General features: G+C 46.1%; 1 long non-coding RNA gene across 1 annotated transcript; it reads right to left on the bottom strand.

The window, feature by feature from the left end:
- Positions 1–549: 549 nt before the first annotated feature.
- LOC125722674 (uncharacterized) lies at positions 550–1877 on the bottom strand. The gene is made up of 3 exons (XR_007386507.1): positions 1681–1877; positions 1146–1192; positions 550–989 (listed from the first exon to the last, which is right to left on the bottom strand). It is a non-coding gene; the product is annotated as an uncharacterized LOC125722674 (long non-coding RNA).
- Positions 1878–6170: the final 4293 nt, after the last annotated feature.

Genomic DNA, 6170 nt, shown 5'->3' with positions numbered 1-6170 from the left:
AAGCGTGACCTGGGTGAGGTAGAGAGGAAACAGGGTCTTACAAGCAGCAGGTATTGTTCTCTCTGTGTGGTTTTTACTCTTTGCAAAGTGAGCCCAGCACAGTGCAGTCAGTGGGTCAGTCTTCCTGAGCTGCATCTAACCAGTGGAAACATCTGCAGCACTGCAGAGAAGCACTCAGCAGACAAACAAACCAAAACAGCTTACAGCTGTATGTCACTTTTCAATTGCATGTTGGGAAATAGACTGTAGAGTAAGCAGTCTTGATAAATGAACAGTAATGGGAATTATGCTCCTACTTTTTGTGTTTATTGTGGGGGCAGCACAGTGGCTGCGTGTACATGTGTGCCCTGTCGATGCACTGGCACCCCCACCGGTGTGGAGTCTGGCCTTGTGCCCTGTGTGGCCCACCCACCTGCCAAACTATGCATGATAAGGGGCTGGAAGATAGATGGATTATATGAACTGTAAAGTGGTAATGTCACGATCCGGGTTGTGCGGGTAATGCGCACGGGCAGGCGAGCGAGCAAGAAGCAGGCAAGGAGCCGCAAGTCGGGGAAAACTGGGGATTTATTAACGAACGGGACGGACAGGACAGAACAGCGGCTCGAAGACTCACTAGCATCAATGACGGACAATGAACTGAGGCAAGACTGGGACTGAAATAGACAAGACAACAGAGTACAGCTGGGTACAATCAGGGAAGCACATGTGGATAATCAGGGGGGCGTGGCACACACGAGGATCGGGCTCCGTAAAATCCCGTGATTCAGTCTCAGAAGCACTGGCTCCCCTGCCCTCCTTCTGAACATTATTAAAGCTACACCCTGAACCCTCTGTGTGACTGACATGAATGAGAAGCATCTTTATTCATAATCTCTGTACCGGAGGTCAGAATACAGAGTGTCATTATTCCCATCTTTCTTCTGTCTCCTGGGTTTTGGCTTCTTAAGGTTCAGGGCAGCGTAATTCAGTGTGTCCTCGTCATGGCACTGGGGAGAGAAAGATGGCAGAATTGGATGGATGGAAATCGGTTTGCTATTACTTATTTTCACAAATAGCACTTAAATGCTGATCCCAGGATGGAAATCAGTCTGAGGTTCATTTGTTTTACTGACGATTTGTAATTTGAAATATTTATTACATACTTGCTTGCGTGACCATTCCACTTTTGATATATCACTGTTCTTTTCATCTGTTTAAAATATATAACACATCAATATATTATTTAATTTCACGCGGTATCACAGTGGTCAGATAAAATTCCGAATTTTCAAGCAATCAACATCCTTTTTGTCTCAAAAATGAAAGTAAAAATGACTTCTGTCAATGTAAGTGTGCATGTTTGGATATGTGTTATTTGTTCTCATATATCATATATAATAAAATTGCTATAAAGGAGATCTTGGTAATAAAAGTTATTGATATGCAACTTATTGCAACATGTATATTTCAATAGATTTTGCAAAATATGAAAGATATAATACAAAAATGTAAATCTTACAGTACAAAAAGGTTTATATAAATAAGGTGAGATTTAATAATGGATTTTTAAACTGTGTTACTTGCAAGAGTGGTTTTAATATGAAAATTTTATCTATCATAAAACAATTTTATATTTCTATAATTTGTTAAAAACTACATTTTGTCCTTCTTCTGAGTGTATAAAGCCGGGCAGCGTACCTGCACAGTGTGTACAGGGCAGTTTACATCTTATACAAATGAAAGCAACGTTCAGAATAATGCTGCAAGATAAAACTATCAGCAAGTCAGAGTGAAGAGGATCCAGCAGCTTCTGAAAGCCTGTAACAACGAGATAGATTTCAGCATAATGATATAGAGACACATTTCCCATTTGCTTACATTACATTAGTTAAAGATCAAATTGATAATAAATTAAAGTAGATTTCTTGTAAAGTTGTAAATTTTTAACACATTTTTTTAATATTTAGCATTTTAACATTTATTAATATATTATTTAAATAATTTATTATTATATTATTTATTATTAAAGATTATTTAATTAACAATTATGTAATTAAATGTAAGTGCATATACACTTAAATTAAGAATTACATTACTTTAAATAGTATAAGAAATAAATTTATGTCCAAATAGCAAAAAAAAAGCAAAACAGAAGCAGATATACTCCCCACACTGGGTGTTACCATCTATATCCAGTTGTGTGCTGTTCCCAAACATTATCTCCCCACACTGGGTGATACCATCTATATCCAGCTGTGTGCCGTTCCCAAACAGCATCTCCCCACACTGGGTGATACCATCTATATCCAGCTGTGTGCCGTTCCCAAACATTATCTCCCCACACTGGGTGTTACTGTCTATATCCAGCTGTGTGCCGTTCCCAAACATTATCTCCCCACGCTGGGTGTTACCATCTATATCCAGCTGTGTGCCGTTCCCAAACAGCATCTCCCCACGCTGGGTGTTACTGTCTATATCCAGCTGTGTGCCGTTCCCAAACAGCATCTCCCCACACTGGGGGTTACCGTCTATATCCAGTTGTGTGCCGTTCCCAAACAGCATCTCCCCACACTGGGTGTTACTGTCTATATCCAGTTGTGTGCTGTTCGCAAACAGCATCTCCCCACACTGGGTGTTATCGTCTATATCCAGCTGTGTGCCGTTCCCAAACAGCATCTCCCCACACTGGGTGATACCATCTATATCCAGCTGTGTGTCGTTCCCAAACAGCATCTCCCCACGCTGGGTGTTACCGTCTATATCCAGCTGTGTGCCGTTCACAAACAGCATTTCCCCACGTTGGGTGTTACCGTCTATATCCAGCTGTGTGCCGTTCCCAAACAGCATCTCCCCACATTGGGTGTTACCGTCTATATCCAGCTGTGTGCCGTTCCCAAACAGCATCTCCCCACACTGGGTGTTACCGTCTATATCCAGCTGTGTGCCGTTCCCAAACAGCATCTCCCCACGCTGGGTGTTACCGTCTATATCCAGTTGTGTGCCGTTCCCAAACAGCATCTCCCACACTGGGTGTTACCGTCTATATCCAGCTGTGTGCCGTTCCCAAACAGCATCTCCCACACTGGGTGTTACCGTCTATATCCAGCTGTGTGCCGTTCCCAAACAGCATCTCCCAACACTGGGTGTTACCGTCTATATCTAGCTGTGTGCCGTTCGCAAACAGCATCTCCCCACACTGGGTGTTACCGTCTATATCCAGCTGTGTGCCGTTCCCAAACAGCATCTCCCCACGCTGGGTGTTACCGTCTATATCCAGCTGTGTGCCGTTCCCAAACAGCATCTCCCAACACTGGGTGTTACCGTCTATATCTAGCTGTGTGCCGTTCGCAAACAGCATCTCCCCACACTGGGTGTTACCGTCTATATCCAGCTGTGTGCCGTTCCCAAACAGCATCTCCCACACTGGGTGTTACCGTCTATATCCAGCTGTGTGCCGTTCCCAAACAGCATCTCCCACACTGGGTGTTACCGTCTATATCCAACTGTGTGCCGTTCCCAAACAGCATCTCCCACACTGGGTGTTACCGTCTATATCCAGCTGTGTGCCGTTCCCAAACAGCATCTCCCCACACTGGGTGTAACCGTCTATATCCAGCTGTGTGCCGTTCCCAAACAGCATCTCCCCACGTTGGGTGTTACCGTCTATATCCAGCTGTGTGCCGTTCCCAAACAGCATCTCCCCACACTGAGTGTTACCGTCTATATCCAGCTGTGTGCCGTTCCCAAACAGCATCTCCCCACACTGGGTGTTACTGTCTATATCCAGCTGTGTGCCGTTCCCAAACAGCATCTCCCCACGCTGGGTGTTACCGTCTATATCCAGCTGTGTGCCGTTCCTAAACAGCATCTCCCCATGTTAGGTGTTACCGTCTATATCCAGCTGTGTGCCGTTCCCAAACAGCATCTCCCCACACTGGGTGTTACCATCTATATCCAGCTGTGTGCCGTTCCCAAACAGCATCTCCCCACACTGGGTGTTACCATCTATATCCAGCTGTGTGTCGTTCCCAAACAGCATCTCCCCACACTAGGTGTTACCGTCTATATCCAGCTGTGTGCCGTTCCCAAACAGCATCTCCCCACACTGGGTGTTACCATCTATATCCAGCTGTGTGTCGTTCCCAAACAGCATCTCCCCACGCTGGGTGTTACCATCTATATCCAGCTGTGTGCCGTTCCCAAACAGTATCTCCCCACGCTGGGTGTTACCGTCTATATCCAGCTGTGTGCCGTTCCTAAACAGCATCTCCCCATGTTAGGTGTTACCGTCTATATCCAGCTGTGTGTCGTTCCCAAACAGCATCTCCCCATGCTGGGTGTTACCATCTATATCCAGCTGTGTGCCGTTCCCAAACAGCATCTCCCCACGCTGGGTGTTACCATCTATATCCAGCTGTGTGCCGTTCCCAAACAGCATCTCCCCACACTGGGTGATACCATCTATATCCAGCTGTGTGCCGTTCCCAAACAGCATCTCCCCACGCTGGGTGTTACCGTCTATATCCAGCTGTGTGCCGTTCCTAAACAGCATCTCCCCATGTTAGGTGTTACCGTCTATATCCAGCTGTGTGTCGTTCCCAAACAGCATCTCCCCTCACTGGGTGTTACCATCTATATCCAGCTGTGTGCCGTTCCCAAACAGCATCTCCCCTCCCTGGGTGTTACCATCTATATCCAGCTGTGTGCCGTTCCCAAACAGCATCTCCCCACACTGGGTGTTGCCATCTATATCCGGCTGTGTGCCGTTCCCAAACAGCATCTCCCCTCACTGGGTGTTACCATCTATATCCAGCTGTGTGCCGTTCCCAAGCAGCATCTCCCCACACTGGGTGTTACCATCTATATCCAGCTGTGTGCCGTTCCCAAACAGCATCTCCCCTCACTGGGTGTTACCGTCTATATCCAGCTGTGTGCCGTTCCCAAACAGCATCTCCCCACGCTGGGTGTTACCATCTATATCCAGCTGTGTGCCGTTCCCAAACAGCATCTCCCCACACTGGGTGTTACCATCTATATCCGGCTGTGTGCCGTTCCCAAACAGCATCTCCCCACACATGGCCACGGCGCAGTAGTAAGTCCCAGCATCGGAGAGGCTGAGGTTCCCCTTGGGGAGGCTGTAGACGCAGCTCCGTGTAGGAGATCCAGCCTCAGGGCTCTTCTCACACTCATCACTGCTGTTTCCGTGGCTATAAATGACTCCTGGAAGGGATTCTCCTGATCCATGTCTGAACCAGTAAACACTGTGTTCTCCTGCACAGCTCCCAGTCTCTATCGTACACTGCAGGCTCACAGAGTCTCCTGGCTGCAATGTGTCAGACACAGGCTGCTGTACCACAGTCCTGCTGTTGGAGTATTTACCTGAAAAGCAAAATGTTGATGATGACAGCGCTTTGAGAGCCACAATGGAAAACACAGATCCTGAAAAATATTTCTTGCCGATTTTAGAAATATTTTGGAATGGATGTCATGTTGTTCTATCTATCCATAAAATAAGTAACTTCTTGGAGAATAGTTGACATTCTTGTCTCTTTTTGTTGTATAACTATGTATTAGTATATATTCAGTAACACTTTACATTAACTGCACCTACATTATACATTTACAATGCATTCATATAACATTCATAATCACCATGTAATTCGTATACCTTAATATCCTAACATACCTTAACAGCTTTAATATACATTGATAACATTATATGACAACAAAGATTATATTATAACTGTAACACTGGCCCAAGAAGTGGAACGGAGATCCAGATTTGCACGCAGCCAGAAGTTTTATTGGCAGCACTAGTACGTAGCAATGAAAGGGGCTAAGCGAGGAGAATGGTCGAGGGGCAGAAGCATGTGTCCGAAGCCGAAAGAGGAACAAACACGGGACACGACAACACAGGGAAAGAGTACCAGGAGAAGCCGGTCTCAGCGGGGCAGGAGGTTCAGGTTCGGGAACGGGTCTGGGAAGAGGAAGAGGAACAGACAAGGTAAGTACACTGGGCGGACGGAACATATAGGAAGCAACGGGGAGACGATAGACAATAGATTGCTCAGCATGGCTCAATAGCATGGCTCAATACTTCGCAATGTCCCGATGGAGCTCAGTGCTTAAATACATTCCGTCATTAAGCGTTCTACGGAGCACCTGGCTGGTCCCGCCCATGTGGGCGT

Source organism: Brienomyrus brachyistius, unplaced genomic scaffold, assembly GCF_023856365.1.
Source record: "Brienomyrus brachyistius isolate T26 unplaced genomic scaffold, BBRACH_0.4 scaffold41, whole genome shotgun sequence".
NCBI lineage: Eukaryota > Metazoa > Chordata > Actinopteri > Osteoglossiformes > Mormyridae > Brienomyrus > Brienomyrus brachyistius.
This window is presented reverse-complemented; position numbering and strand designations above follow the sequence as displayed.